Genomic DNA, 15,735 nt, shown 5'->3' on the forward strand with positions numbered 1-15,735 from the left:
AAATAATTGAATTGTACACTTTAAATTGGTGAATTGCATGGTGTGTGAATTATACATCAATAAAAATGTTAACAAGAAAAAAAGGACTACTTTAAATCTACTAGAAGAAAACATGGGTGAATTTTTTTATAAACTGAGAGTGGGGAAAACTAGCTATCACTCAAATCTAGAAACAATGAAGAAAAATGATTAATTTAACTACATCAATATAAGAAGCCTTTGCATGAAAAGAAAAACTATATTCAATCAAACGACAAATGACAAACTGGAAAAAGTGCAAGTTATGTAGCAATACATTTATACCTTTCATATACAGATTGCTCCTAAAATTGAAGAGTTAAAAAAACTAACTGCAATTTGCTGAAAAATTAGTAAAAGATACATATATATAAAAAGAATTGCAAATGACACTTAAACATATAAGATGCTTAACCTTGCCCATAATAGGAGAAATACCAATTAACTATACAGTGTGATCCTGTTTCTTACCTCTCTATTGGAAAAAATTCAAAACTTTGACAATATTCCATCGGGAATGGGAAAACAGTTCCCCTCATTCGCGGCTGTTGGAAATGCAAGAGAGTACAAATCTGATAGGAGAGGAATTTGAGAATATCTTGCAGAACTATGTATACATTTACTCTTTTATATGGAAATTTTATTTTATTTCTAGGACTCAAAGGCATCCCAAAGGTACTTTGGCAAAGATACAGAATGACAAATGCATGGCATGTGACATTGTTTGCAAGAGTGAAATATTTCAAATAGTCCGAATATCCATCTTTAGAGGAAGAGGCCTGATTGGAGGTCATTGGCATGGGGGAGGTGTTGGCGGGCTAACAAGAAGCCAAGCATACTAGGTGATTGGTTAAAGGTATGTATATGGCTTTCTCTACAGTTGGTCCTAAGTCAGAAGTGGAGGCCAAAATCAGGGAAGCTGGGTTATTAATCAAGTCCTGGTCATTTGGGGCCCATTACTACAGGGGCTATTATTAGGCTTTCTAGATTGGTTGCTACAGATAGTAGTTTGACTTCCTGGACTGGTTACTGAACATACTAGTATGGCTTCCTCAGCTGGTTGCTGCAGGTGGTGGGGCAGAGTTCTATTTTTATATATAATCTGCCCATTGTCCATTTGTATATTCAGAAATATCTTGTTTATGGTGATGGTTACATGACTGTATACACTTGTCAAAATCCATCGAACCTAAAAGCATATCCAGAAGCTTAATTGTTAGTAATATTGGTAGTGTTATTTTGACAGTATCATAGGAGTGTGAGTACTGTAAGATTAAACACTTTATCACGTTAATGTCATTAGAAACCGAGATTTTTAAGCCTAACAGAGGGAATATACAAGTAAAAAAATCAAAGAAATTAAAGCCCAGTAACAGTAAATTTAACTGGAAATGGTAATATAAACTTACTAATATAAACCCCTCTTTCTTTAAAAAAAAAAGCATGCATTTTCTAGATTTGTCTACTGAAACCGTGAAGCAAAGACATCGTGAGGCATGAGCATCTTAGCATGCAAGAGTGTTCTGCCAATACCATCTCCCACTGAAAAGAATGGAGTCTGTTTAAAGAAATTACTGATTCCAGGTCTGGGACAGAAAATGTACAAGATGAACATGGGACATCTTGATGTACCAGGAAGAAAGGAAGCTATCAAAGTCAACTGGGGTCAGTCCAAGGACACAGGAGCCAACTTGAAGTAGCTCCCACTGGCCTAAGATGAGACAATTTGAGCATAACAGGAAAATGACTATAATAGAATGAAGCATTTGATCCTCTCCCTCTTTTTCTTGATGAGTCTGGCTAGTGTTTTATCAATTTTGTTTATCTTCTCAAAGAACCAGCTTTTAGTTTTATTGATCTTTGCCACTGTTTTCTTTGTTTCTATTTCATTTATTTCTGCTCTGATCTTTATGATTTCTGCTAACTTTGGGTTTTGTTTGTTCTTCTTTCTCTAGTTCCTTTAGGTGTAAGGTTAGATTGTTTATTTGAGACTTTTCTTGTTTCTTGAGGTATGCCTGTATAGCTATAAACTTCCCGCTTCGAACTGCTTTTGCTGCATCCCATAGGTTTTGGATCGTCGTATTTCATTGTCATTTGTCTCTAGGTATTTTTTGTTTTCCTCTTTGATTTCTTCAGTGATCTCTCGGTTATTTAGTAATGTACTGTTTAGCCTCCATGTGTTTGTGTATTTTACATTTTTTTCCCTGTAATTCATTTCTAATCTCATAGCATTGTAATCAGAAAAGATGCTTGATATGATTTCAATTTTCTTAAATTTACCAAGGCTTGATTTGTGACCCAAGATGTGATCTATCCTGGAGAATGTTCCATGTGCACTTGAGAAGAAAGTGTAATCTGCTGTTTTTAGATGAAATGTCCTATAAATATCAATTAAATCTGTCTGGTCTATTGTGTCATTATTTAAAGCTTGTGTTTCCTTATTAATTTTCTGTCTGGATTATCTGTCCATTGGTGTAAGTTAGGTGTTAACGTCTCCCACTATTATTGTGTTACTGTCAATATCCTCTTTTATAGCTGTTAGCATTTGCCTTATGTATTGAGGTGCTCCTATGTTGGGTGCATATGTATTTATAATTGTTATATCTTCTTCTTGGATTGATCCCTTGATCATTGTGTAGTGTCCTTCCTTGTCTCTTATAACATTCTTTATTTTAAAGTCTATTTTATCTGATATGAGTATTGCTATTCCAGCTTTCTTTTGATTTCCATTTGCATGGAATATCTTTTTCTATCCTCTTTCAGTCTGTATGTGTCCCTAGGTTTGAAGTGGGTCTCTTGTAGACAGCATATATATGGGTCTTGTTTTTGTATCCATTCAGTGAGCCTGCGTCTTTTGGTTGGAGCATTTAATCCATTCACATTTAAGGTAATTATCAATACGTATGTTCCTATTACCATTTTCTGAACTGTTTTGGGTTTGTTTTTGTAGGTCCTTTTCTTCTGTTGTGTTTCCCACTTAGAGAAGTTCCTTTAGCATTTGTTGTAGAGCTGGTTGGGTGGTGCTGAATTCTCTTAGCTTTTGCTTATCTGTAAAGCTTTTGATTTCTCCATTAAATCAGAATGAAATCCTTGCCAGGTAGAGTAATCTTGGTTGTAGTTTCTTCCCTTTTGTCACTTTTTATATATCATGCCACTCCTTTCTGGCTTGTAGAGTTTCTGCTGAGAAATCAGCTGTTGACCTTATGGGAGTTCCCTTGTATGTTATTTGTCGTTTTCCCTCGTTGTTTTTAATAATTTTTCTTTGTCTTTAATTTTTGTCAATTTGATTACTATGTGTCTCGGCGTGTTTCTCCTTGGGTTTATCCTGCCTGCGTCTCTCTGTGCTTCCTGGACTTGGGTGGCTATTTCCCTTCCCATGTTAAGGAAGTTTTTGACTATAATGTCTTCAAATATTTTCTCAGGTCCTTTCTCTCTCTCTTCTCCTTCTGGGACCCCTATAATGCACATGTTGGAGTATTTAATGTTGTCCCAGAGGTCTCTTAGTCTGTCTTCATTTCTTTTCATTTTTCTTTCTTTATTCTGTTCCGCAGTAGTGAATTCCACCATTCTGTCTTCCAGGTCACTTATCCGTTCTTCTGCCTCAGTTATTTGCTATTGATTCCTTCTAGTGTATATTTCATTTCAGCTATTGTATTGCTTATCTCTGTTTGTTCTTTAATTCCTATCTAGTTGTATGTTCTTTAATTCTTCTAGGTCTTTGTTAAACATTTCTTGCATCTTCTCAATCTTTTCTTCCATTCTTTTTCTGAGGTCCTGGATCATCTTCACTATCATTATAATGAATTCTTTTTCTGGAAGGTTGCCTATCTCTACTTCATTTAGTTTTTTTTTCTGGGGTTTTGTCTTGTTCCTTCATCTGGTACATAGTCCTCTGCCTTTTCATTTTGTCTACCTTTATGTGACTGTGGTTTTCGTTCCACAGGCTGCAGGATTTAGTTCTTCTTCTTTCTGCTGTCTTCTCTCTAGTGGATGAGGCTATCTAAGAGGCTTGTGCCAGCTTCCTGATGGGAGGGACTGGTGATGGGTAGAGCTGGGTGTTGCTTTGGTGGGCAGAGCTCAGTAAAACTTTAATCCCCTTGTCTGCTGATGGGTGGGGCTGAGTTCCCTCCCTGTTGGTTGTTTGGCATGAGGCAACCCAGCACTGGAGGCTACAGGCTCTTTGGTGGGACTAATGGTGGACTACAGGAGGGCTCATCCAAGGAGTACTTCCCAGAGCTTCTGCTGTCAGTGTCCTTGTCCCTGTGGTGAGCCACAGACACCCCCCGCCTCTGCAGAAGACCCTCCAACACTCTAGCTGGTAGGTCTGGTTCAGTCTCCTATGGAATCACTGCTCCTTTCCCTTGGGTCCTGATGTGCACCCTACTTTGAGTGTGCCCTCCAAGAGTGGAGTCTCTGTTTCCCCCTGTCCTGTTGAAGTCCTGCAATCAAATCCTGCTAGCCTACAAAGTCTGAATCTCTGGGAATTCCTCCTCCCATTGCCGGACCCCAGGGGCTCAGAACCTTCAATCCAGTGTGTGGACTTCTGTGGTATAATTGTTCTCCAGTTTGTGAGTCACCCACCAGCAATTATGGGATTTGATTTTATTGTGATTGCACCCCTCCTACCATTTCATTGAGGATTCTCCTGTGTCTTTGGAGGTGGGGTATCTTTTTTGGTGAGTTCCAGGGTCTTCCTGTTGATGATTGTTCAGTGGTTAGTTGTGATTCTGGTGCTCTTGCAAGAGGGAGTGAGAGCACATCCTTCTACTCCGCCATCTTGAACCAATTTCAATTTTACCAATATTGTTCAAACATCAATACTCACTACTCCTGCCATTTAGAAGAAACTTTTCCCTTGGAGCTCATTAACAATGAAAAATTTATTCCATGCTATCCAAATATGAGATTGCCTCATATATATGTTAATATATGTGGCCTTCTGCCTATGAAAGGGAAGCAGGACTGCAGGGCTTGAGTGACTATTTCATGTCTTTTGAGAACATAAATCTACCCAATTTAATCTTCTAACCAACCTGCATATAAATAATAGCTACCATTTATTGAGTGCTTACTATGTGCCAAGTAATGTGCAAGTGCTTTACAAGAAATATATCTCAGTGAATTGCAGGACAGTCCCAAAAGATGGCATTTATAATTTTGAATTTACAGATGAGGAAACTCAAGCTCAAAAGAGTTAAGTAATCTGCCCTGTGATCATTGAACCAGTAAAGACCAGATCTGAACCCAGGTCTGCACGACCCCAGCAACCATGTTCTTTCCACTGTCTTATGTTGCTTCCCAAGTGTACTTTATGCAGAGAACTATAGTAATATAAAGAGATATTCACTGAAATACTACTATGTGCCTACTATGTGTCTTTGGGCTAAATAATCTGTGCTGTTTTCTAATCTTTAGAGTAAGGATAATAAAGATTCCCACCTCATAGGACCAAAGTAGTTAATACATGTAAAATGCTTAGGATAGTACAGAGAACATAATAAGTGAATTGATATGAGTTCTAGGAACTGGGAATACATCAGTGAGCAAAACAGAAGTCTTTGTCTTCATAAGGCTTCATTCTGGTGAAAGGGAAAGAATAAGTAAATAAATAAACAAATAACATATATTAACTATATATATATATACACATATGGCATTATATCTGATATATATATATATCAGATATAATGCCATAGTATTGCAGGATGTAATAAGAACCATGAAGAAAAACAAAGCAAAAATGAAAGATAAAGAATGCTAGGTTGGGGCACTATTTTAAATAGGGCTATCATGGAAGGCCTCATTGAGGTAACCTTTGAGCAAAGACATGAAAGGGATGCAGTAGTGAGCCATGCAGATATTTAATGGAAAAGCAGAGGGAAAAGCAAGAGCAAAAGTCCAGCTTGCCCAGACTTTTCAAGGAACAACAAGGAGGTCTAAGGAACTGGAGGAGAGTGACCAAGGTGGGCAGTAGAAGATGAAGTCCTGGTGGGTGGGGAAATGGGGAGATTGTGCAGGATCTTGTAGGTCATTGTAAGAACTTTGACTTTCACTCCGAAGCTACTGGAGGGTTCTGAGCAAAGAGTAACATGATATGGCTCATGTTTTAAAAAAGGATCACTCTGGCAGCTGTGTTAATAATACACTGTAGGGAGATAAGCAGTCATTCAGGAGAGACAAGATAACGGCAATAATCAAGGAAAGGGTAGCAATGGAGATGGGGAGAAGTGGTCAGATTCTGGAAATACTTTAGAGGTAGAACCCATAAGACTTCTTGAGAGACTGGATGTAGAATATGAGAGAAAGAGAGAGGTCAAGGACTGGCCTGAGCAGCTGAGAAGGTAGAGATACCATTAACTCAAATGGAGAAAACTCAGGGAGAAGCCATGTTTAGAAATCTTTCATGCATTATTTTAAATCCTTTCAGCCTCACCTCTTATTCCAGGTGTTGCTGCAGTGACCAATTCTGTGCAGGCCTCAACCTCAAGATCATCTCCCAAGAACAATATTCCAGCACCTTGCCTCTCTCACTCCCTGCTTCTCGCGTGGGATACTGCAGAAACCAGCCCACAGTGCACATGCGCAATTAGAAGCATGTGGTGCAAGCTTAACCAATGGCAGACAGGAGCCGATAGATAAGTGCGTCCTTCTTCACTTCAGTACAGAATTCTGAGACCCATTTCGCTAAGTCTTCTCAGAAGGTTCCACAGTATCAATCAACAAATCGCCCACTGCCTTTGTCAACTCAATAATGCATCCTTGTATTGGCTTTTCCGCTTTCTCTCTTTTGTTTCCCCTGGGCCCCTTAGTCTATTCCCTGAACTCATTTTCTCAAATAAACTACTAGCACCTAAGCCTTTGTTTGGGGCTCTGCTTTAAGGGGAATACTGGGCATCAAAATTGACTCCAGAGACCCTACTGTATAGCACAGGGAACTCTACTCAGTGTTCTGTGGTGACCTAAATGGGAAGGAAATCCAAAAACGAGGGGATATATGTATACATATAGCTGATTCACTTTGCTGTACAGCAGAAACTAACACAACGTTGTAAAGCAACTATAATCCAATTTAAAAAAAAGGTGACTCCAGATTGTAAAGCCTCAGTATGGGATTTTGGAGGCTGATCCTACAGCACTGATCACAAGACAATAAGGACCCCTGCTGGTGGTTAAGTAGTTGGTGGTAAATTGCAAGTGGTGACAACCCCTGGCATACAGTAGGATTGCTAATTATCAAGACTCTCTACTGTTATAGATTAGAATGAGGTGCAGACAGAAGATGAAACACTGAATTACATGTGGCTATGGTACTTGAGCGTTATGGAGCAATGATAGTCATAAAGTGGGCTGACATCTGTTAACTGCTTTGGAGATCTTAACAAAAGAAAATGACAGGCTCTATTCAGCCAACAATCAAATCATGGCACACTGTGAAAGCCAGAAGCCTCTAGGGCAGAGTAGCCACTGAGCCGACTGTGCTAAAAATCAGCTCCGACATATAATCAAAAGGGTGGCAGAGCGGCAAAGGAGTCAAAATGCACAGCCTTAAAATATTACCCGTGTCAAACCTAGGGCTCTGATAGGAAAATAATGAAACCTTGAGATCTAGAATGGGGACATTTGTGTGCACATGTCTTATAATCTTAAACGCCCAGATTTTTTGTCATCCTCTGTGCCAACAGACTCCTTTCTCTTGATAAAGGAAAGCAGCCTCTTCTTGTCTGGAACTACTTCAAAGAATATATCTGAGGCAAGAGCCTAATTTATTACCTTAATTTTCCCAATATCTTCCCCCAGCGACCACTGCCTCAAGCCTGTAACCAGGGTCAGAGCTCAGCAAACCTATGTGGGGATTGCAATCCCTGCTCCAGGGAGAACCAGACCAGAGTTCCTCAACCTCGGCACTAGTGACATTTGGGGCTGGATAATTCTTTGCTGTGGGAGCTGTCCTGTGTATTGCAGGCTGTTCAGCAGCATCCCTGCCCTCTACTCACTAGATGTTAGTAGAACCTCCTTGGTAATGACAACCAAAAATGTCTCCAGACATTACCAAACGTCCCCTGGGAGTCAAAATCATCCCAGGTGAGAACCACTGAACTCTAGATGAACTCAAAAAGAATTGCAAACTGTCTAATAGAAACCAGGGGGTTATTTGTAAGAGTGAACCCACTAAACCAGAGACTGCTGGACACTAAACTGGACTGCTGTTGCACATAGCCCCACTCAGCGGTGGCTTTAAAGAACAAAGGTGAAGTGAAATCTTGCCAGTTGGTAGAGCTGGGAGCAGTATTCTTTATTATTAGCTTTGTTTATAGAGAGAAGTGGCCCGAAGTACAAATATTTACAGACTCCTAGGTTTGTCTTTCCTGCCTGAAGTGACTCTGCCAACATCCATAACACCAGAATTATAGTATCCTGATCAATGCTACTTTAACCAAGGAATCCACTTTACAGCCTCCTCCTAAAAAAAAAGGTGACAATATACCCATGACCAGAGACTCCACTGATATTGCCATATCCCTCATCACTCAGAAGTAGCCAGCTTCTGATGTGGTAAATGCTTAAAACCAAACAATAAAGAGTGTCCCCAACAGCTAAAGACATAGCTCTGGAAACCCCAGAACGGGAGCAGGATTGGCCCATTTTATCATCACTTCCAGTGACGCACTCACAGAATTTGTGTTTCCTGCCTCCCAAATTTAGGCTTTGCTAGATTACAATAATTAGCTCTCCACGAGTTGGGTGGAGGATGCTTCACTGAACTTGAAACTCCCTCACTATCATTTGGTTACTTGGTTTCTCATGGCAGTAGTCACGTAGCAACGGAAAGAGTTACTACAGTAGCGGAAGTACTCAACTGTGACTGGCAAAAAATCTGGGATTGTTGCTATACAATAGCAGTAGGGAGGAATAAATCTGGAAGGAATTCAACTGAGGCTTACCTTGGTGTTTCTGTACCCCGGGATAAGTTGAATAGGCAATTACACAATCATGGCCCAACCAGAGCAAGGTAAACAAAGGCTGAAGGTTCCAGTTACCTCGCTGAGGAAACAACCTAGATCAGCTGATGTGCTGGTCCAGGGTGAAGGGAGGTTAGGATGGATAGTAGAGGAGGGAGTTAATGAAAACAAGCACAGTCTTGGCATCAGTGTAGCAGCAGGGACTGAAGCTTATTCCACCAACTCTCTTATATTGTCTTCGCAGAGATAGTAGGTGGCCATCACCTTGAAGGGGACTCTGTAAAAGACCAGACGTAACAAAAGGCCAAGCAGATGTGAGTGGTACAAAGAGTGGACTGAAATGGACAGCATCTGTGTATCTTCTGTCACCACCTCAAATCCTTTCAGCCACTTATTCCAATCACTGCTGCAGCAAACTTTTCTGAAGAAAGTTTGATGAACTTTGGGCAAGTATGACATGACTGCACCTCTCTTCTTCCTCAGGACTCCTCTGATGTGGAAGTCAGCTTGGCATTCACAATTGTGCATTTGGGAAGTGTGGAGTAGTTAATGGCCAGGGGCATTAACCTTTGATCAAAGGGAGACAGGAGCTGACAGATAAATGTCTCTTCCATTCTGGCTTTCAGTGGACAGTTTTGCGAATCATCTCACGAAGCTTCCCAGAAAGTCCTAAGGGATCAAGAAAACATTCAGATATGGTGACCACGAACTCAATAATACATCCTTATACTGCCTCTCCCTCTTCCTTGTTTTACTTCCCCTCCCTCTTCTCTCACTCTTGCTCCCTGCTATCAAAGCCCCAAATAAAATACTGCACGTAAGCCTTTGTTTCAGCCTCTACTTTGAGGGGAATCCAAAGGGAGGGAAGAAAGGAGAATTTAATTTTTAGATTTTTTTTTTTTTTGCGGTACACGGGCCTCTCACTGCTGTGGCCTCTCCCGTTGCGGAGCACAGGCTCCGGACGCGCAGGCTCAGCGGCCATGGCTCACGGGCCCAGCCGCTCCGCGGCACGTGGGATCCTCCCGGACCGGGGCACGAACCCGCGTCCCCTGCATCGGCAGGCGGACTCCTAACCACTGCGCCACCAGGGAAGCCCAGAAATTTTTAAAATTTAGTTTGAGATGCCTAATGGACATCCGAGTGGAAATGTTGGGGAGGCAGTGGATACACAAATCTGGAGTTCACGTTGTAAAGCAACTATACTGCAGTAAATATTAATTTAAAAAACCAAAAACCTAGAGAACAACAACAACAAATCTAGAGTTCAGGGAAGAAGTCCAGGCTTCTGAAAAGCAATTCACTTCCTAACTTTGAAGAGGGCTGTAAACATACAGGTTAAAAAAAAAGGAAGAAAAGAAAAGAGAAAGAAAAAAAAAGGACAAAATAGCACATGCAACTGTCATATAAAGAGTGTCCACAGTAAGCATTCTGGGACTGAGCAGGAAGGACCCAAGAGGTCTTTCTAAAGATCAGATCAGATCCTGCTCTTAAAAGGGAAGTCATTCAATGAAACTGAAAAGCATTTCAAGTAGCATTGACTAGAGCATATTAATCTCAGTAGCAAACAGGTCCCTACTATGTCTGATTTTTCCACCAAATTATATCTTCAGCTAAACACTGAAAGATACTTTGCACAGCTCATTTGTCCCGTTCTCAGTGAATCCATCTTGACAGAGTGAGTTACACCCTCTTTTGCATTCCTATGGCCTACATCTCTTTTTTTCTACTTTTGTTGTTTACTTTACCACACTAGACTGTAATTTATCCCTCTATTTAATTCTGTCTCTCCAATGACGGTGTGTCCCCTTCTTAGTGGGATCCCTGTCTTTGTATCTCCAGCACCTAATACAGTGTCCAGCATTGAGGTGGCTCTGTTTTCAAATGAACGAATGCTTGCATTGAATGGGTCCCTGCAGAACCCATGCAAAGGATGGTGTTGAGCTAGAGCAAAGAAGTCGCTCCTCTGAATTACCAGCACATTTATCGGACCTGTATCTCTCTTTGGTCATTTATTTTGTCTTATTTTATATGTATTTTTATGTATACCTTGTTTGGCCCTACCATACCAGGAACGTCTTCAGGATGAGATTCATGTCTGAATCACCTCTGCACCTCGATCAAAGTGCCTGGCATAAAACAGGTGCCAAACATATGGAATAAATAAATCACTTGCCTTGCAACCAGCAACACTGGCATCACCTGTGCTTCTCAAACTTAAACGTGCACAGGCGTCATCTCGTTAAGGTGTAGATTACCATTCAGTAGATCTGAAGTAAGCCTGAGAGGCTGCATTTTCTAAAGAACCCCCAGATGATGCCCAAGCAGCTGGTCCACAGACCACATTTTAAAATACCAACGTCACTGTATCAATGGTTCTCCACCATAGCTGCATATTAGAATTTTCCCCAAAGATGTGAAAAGTGCTGGTGGGAACTTCCCTGGTGGTCCAGTGGTTAGGACTCCCCCCTTCCATTGCAGGGGGTGCGAGTGCGATTGCTGGTGGGGGAACTAATATCACGCGTGCTGCGGGCCTAAAAAAGTAAAAAAAAAAATTTTTTTAAGTGCTGGTGTCTTGGTCCCCAGCGTCCCCCCCCCAAATTCTGATTTAACTCATTTAAGCTCTCCATGCCATAAGCAGCAAGTATCTAGAGTTAACAAAGCTTTATGTGTGCAAGAAAGAAAACATGTAATCGCATATCTTCTTAAATGAACTGCTGAGAACAGCTGAATAAATAACTTCAAGAGAAACTAACACGCAGTACCAAATGCCCCAGCTCCCGAGTCAGTCTCCGAGCGACGGGGTTCCGCCCCAGCCTGTCTTAGACGCTCCCCTACGGCGAGACCTGACCCCACCCCTCGCCAAGGCCTCTGCCGCGACTCCTTCCGGCTCTACCCGACCGACTTCCGGCGCGGAGGCCGGTCACGTGCCCGGATATGGGGGGGTGGGGCCGAGCGGCCGCTTCCGGTTGACCGCTCGACTGAGGAGCGCATCCTCGTAGCCGTGGCCGCTACAGCCCCGTCCCGTCTCTGTCGTGGAGGATCCGCCTCGGCACAGGCGGGCTCGGTCCGGCCTTGCGGTAAGCCTTCGGCCGCGGTTGCCGGGCAGTCCTGGCGGCGGCGCACCGACGAGCGGACGGGTGGACGCCAGGGTCTGAGGCGGCTCCTCAGTTCCGCTGCTGGCCCAGCACCGGGGGGTCGGGTGCCGCTCCCTCCGCCGTCAGGGCCCTCTTCCCTTCCTGCCTGTCTGGGTAAGACGCAGAGTCCAGTAGGAGCATCCCCCGCCCCGGAGGGGCTGGGAGTGCAATCCTGACACCCCTTTCCAGTTCCGCCCATGAAAACCTGATTTCACTGTAAAAAACGGCCCTGATCCGTTTGCTCTCTGGCGTGAACCAGGAGGGGTCCAAATCCACATTTTCTTCTAAATCTTTTAAGTGCATTTTCCTGGCTCCAGGCACCTTGTTCTTTTCTGGAGGACAGTGCTCCACGCGCTAAGATGTCTCGAGAGCATACAAGACCCAGCCCACACTCACTCACTGACATGGCACTCCTACAGACAAGTTACCTGCCACACCCTGTTATGATCCAGCTGAATTTAAGGAAACAAGAACCAGCGTGTAGAGTATTGTGGCTGACTGCCGCTGGAACATGGTCATACATGGGTTCTTAAACGGGGGAAATAGTTTTGGAGGACCTCTAATGGTTCATTCACTGACTTAAAAAAATGTACTGTAAAGACTGGAGAGTTAATCACTTCACCCTGAGAATGTAGATGCCATTGGAGGCATGGCTCTTCCTGTCTTCATGGACATATCTGTCATATACACCACTGTAACCTAGAATTGTGCCTGGCACTTCGCAGGCATCGATATTTGCCGAATGAAGGAGAGTCGCATAGTGCTTTTCATTATGACTAACTCCTTTATGAACTCTGCCCAGTCCAGTCTTGTTTTACCACTTACCATACAGTCAGTCCTTTGCTTTTGACCAGAGAGGGTCTGGGTGGTAGATGCTGACCACTATTAGTCATTCATTTAACCAGTTTTTACTATTCAGTTCAAGTTACCGCGAGAGATATTTGTTGAGTACCCACTAATAAAGGACACAAAAATAAAAAAATAAAAAAGTAATAAAGGACACAGAACTATGCTAAAACACCCCCCATCCCTCCTTTCTTTCAAGAGAGTTGTTGAGATCCAGGAGCTTGTGATTTTACAAACCAGTTGGACAGCAAGTGCTTGATTGTTTAGTAAATGCAATAAGTGCTGTAGCAGTTGAGAGGAGAGATCAGTTTTGATTAAGATCTTTACTGAATCAACTTCATATAAATTATGGAGTGTAATTAGGGTTTGGATACATGATACTCCCTGCATGGAAAAGCTCCTAAGCAAAGATTTAAAGACCAGAATGAACAGAGAGCTTGGAGTGGAAGGTTTGTATTTGGGAACATTAGGAAAATGTTGAGCAAGGTTATATCGTGATGAAAGCTATGTTTTAATATTATTTGTCGAGAGTTTTGGGGTTGTAGAAGCTTGCAAAGAGGTAACCAGATGCTGTGGTGTTTAATAGATGTGGTTGATGTGAACCTGGGTTAGTGTGTTGGCAGCAGGAGCAGAAAGGATAAATTATGTGTAGATGAAGGAAAATCAGCAGAATGCTTTAGTTGTCATGTTATTTGGTGCTGTCATTTTGGTTAATTTATTAAATGCCTGGTATGTCTTTGCCAAGTTCTTGGAATACAAAGATGAATAAGACGTGGTCTTGCCTGCAAGGAAATACTTTTAATGGGGGAGAGAATACAACTAGCTAGACAATATGGTTTGTAAGTGCTATGTTAGCAGAATAGAGGGGAATATTAGAGAAGTGGGAAAGGAATTTTTTTTTTCTTTGAGTGTGTGACTACTTCACAGAAGAGGTGACATTTCAGCAGGATCTTAAGGATGGATTGGAATTTCCCAGGGAGAAAAGAATTTCAGGAAAAAGAAATTGCACAAACAAGAGCCTAGAGACAGAAAAGCAAACTGGTCAGTATCCAGCGTGGCTTGGGCGTAGGATAGAGTTGAGCTTTTAACACAGTGTGTAGGCCCTAGAACGTATTAAGGGATAGTAACATGACCATTTTATAATAGGTGGAATGGAGGTTAGGATGGGTAAAAATGTAGAGAGATGAAGAAGAAAGCAGTTGGGGAAACTTGATCTTCATAGCTTCTATATTCTCTGCAGGGTAGATGGTGAAGCCATTTGCAGAGAGGGAGGTGGCTGACACTAGAATTGGGGGTTGAAGGAGAGAAATAAGAATTTGCAATACTGATGGGGAGTAGGAAGAGGAATCATCAAAGAAGGTATTAAGGAATTGCTGAGCAACTTTGAAAGTTTAGCTTTAATTGGATTTAAATATTTGTAATGAGTGCAGTGAACATGGATATGAGGCCTTCTTAAATGGCATATGGTAGCCAAGAGAAGTAGAGAAAAAAGACAGTTTATGGAGATTGGTGAACAGAGTGAACAGGTCTACAAATGGAGCAAGATGTTGAAGGGGATAGTGTGGGCGTAGGGAAATGAACACTGCCTCTAGGCTAGGTTGGAAAAGAAATTAAGCTTGGAGAGGCCAGATGGACTAGAACAGGAAGGAGGGGGCCGTCAGGAGACTAGAGGCAGAGATGAGGTGAAAGAGGGATAGAAGTGTGAGTTTTGTGAGAAAAGCAATTTTTTGAGTTGGAGCAGAGATAGAAGTTTTACATATTGAGTAAAATATAGGAGATACCTATAGTTTACAAAAGTGTCCGTGTGTTATAAAAATTCACTCTAAGTCATTTATTTAAAACTCATAATTTCTTCATTTTCCCATAGAAGCAGTGTTAGAACTAGGAGTTAATTTCCTAAGCAAGCTCACATGTATGAAATACTATACATCTGCATTGGAAATAATAATGTATATACACACAAATATATATATACAGTATATTAAAAAAATAAAGTTGCAGTGAGTTTTTTTGAAATATGTAACTTAAGTTATATTTGAAAAAAGATGATTAACATACCATAAAATTCACCTTTTTTCAGTATATAATTCAGCGGTTTCCAGTATATTCAAAGGGTTATAAAAACATCACTACTACCTAATTCAAGGACATTTTCATCACCCCAAAAAGAAGCCCCATACACATTAGCAGTCACTCCCCGTTCCTCCTTGCCCTCAGCCCCTGGCAACCACAAATCAATCCATCTGTATGGATTTGTCTACTCTGGACATTTCACATAAATGGAATCATAAAATATGTAGTTCTTTGTAACTGGCTTCTTTCACTTAGCATCATGTTTTCAGGATTCACTGATGTTGTAGTATGTATCAGTACTTTGTTCCTTTTTTATGGCCAAATAATATTCTACTGTATGGATATATTTCATTTTGCTGTTCATCAGGACATTTGAGATGTTTCCACATTTTGACTATGGTGAACAATACTGCTATGGACTTTTAGGTACACGATTTTGTGTGGACATATGTTTAGCAGTTCTCTTGAGTATATACCTAGGAGTGGAATTGCTGGGTCATATGGTAAACCACGTTTAACTTTTTGAGGAACCACCAAGCTGTTTTCTGAAGTGGCTGCAGCATTTTATAATCACCAGCAATATATGAGACTTCCTTTTTCTCCACACCTTTACCAACACTTGTCTTTTTAATTTTTAGCCATCCTAGCAGTGTAAAGTGGTAGGTATCTCAATGTGGTTTGATTTGCATTTCCCTAATGGCTAA

At 41.4% G+C, this 15,735-nt stretch overlaps 2 protein-coding genes across 9 annotated transcripts in view; one reads left to right on the forward strand and one right to left on the reverse strand.

The window, feature by feature from the left end:
- The window catches only part of NMU (neuromedin U), a 247,265-nt gene extending 235,399 nt beyond the window's left edge, over positions 1-11,866 (reverse strand). Inside the window, exons 1-2 of the mRNA XM_070045577.1 lie at positions 11,741-11,866; positions 8,961-9,647 (exon numbers count right to left, since the gene is read on the reverse strand). The gene's annotated coding sequence lies outside the window, so the exon portion shown is untranslated. The remainder of the gene's footprint in view (positions 1-8,960; positions 9,648-11,740) is intronic.
- Positions 11,867-11,924: 58 nt separating this feature from the next.
- The window catches only part of EXOC1 (exocyst complex component 1), a 60,248-nt gene continuing 56,437 nt past the window's right edge, over positions 11,925-15,735 (forward strand). For 7 of the 8 annotated variants that reach the window (XM_060299379.1, XM_060299382.1, XM_060299383.1 and 4 more), the window contains exon 1: positions 11,925-12,055. The gene's annotated coding sequence lies outside the window, so the exon portion shown is untranslated. Of the gene's footprint in view, positions 12,056-15,669; positions 15,691-15,735 lie in introns of all 8 variants that reach the window. The other variant, XM_060299380.2, reaches the window with a different exon arrangement.

The sequence above is a fragment of the Globicephala melas genome, chromosome 5 (genome assembly GCF_963455315.2).
Source record: "Globicephala melas chromosome 5, mGloMel1.2, whole genome shotgun sequence".
Lineage (NCBI taxonomy): Eukaryota > Metazoa > Chordata > Mammalia > Artiodactyla > Delphinidae > Globicephala > Globicephala melas.